Source organism: Acyrthosiphon pisum, chromosome X, assembly GCF_005508785.2.
Source record: "Acyrthosiphon pisum isolate AL4f chromosome X, pea_aphid_22Mar2018_4r6ur, whole genome shotgun sequence".
NCBI lineage: Eukaryota > Metazoa > Arthropoda > Insecta > Hemiptera > Aphididae > Acyrthosiphon > Acyrthosiphon pisum.
This window is the reverse complement of record NC_042493.1, coordinates 120,412,368-120,412,675: the sequence shown is the minus strand read 5'-3', so window position 1 is coordinate 120,412,675 and position 308 is coordinate 120,412,368.

Sequence of the window (308 nt, the reverse complement as noted above, 5' to 3'; positions counted from 1 at the left end):
GAATGGGGTACCTAACTTTGATTTCGCGGAGTAACTTGATACCCATATATTTTATCACCAGAGTACCATGATAATTAAATTTTTTTTTCTTAAAATGGGGTTACTTTGATTTCACATTAAGAAATATGAGTAGCAAAATTGCCCGTTGTGTTACTTTGATAGCATATTAAAAAATATTGATATCTCAAAAGATAATTTCAGAATTTTAAAAATTAAAACGTTAAAATATTGAACTAGTTGTAACTAATATTTAATTTGGAGAGTTTTATCGTTAACACTACAGAAGTTATCCATATAATAAAAAATGA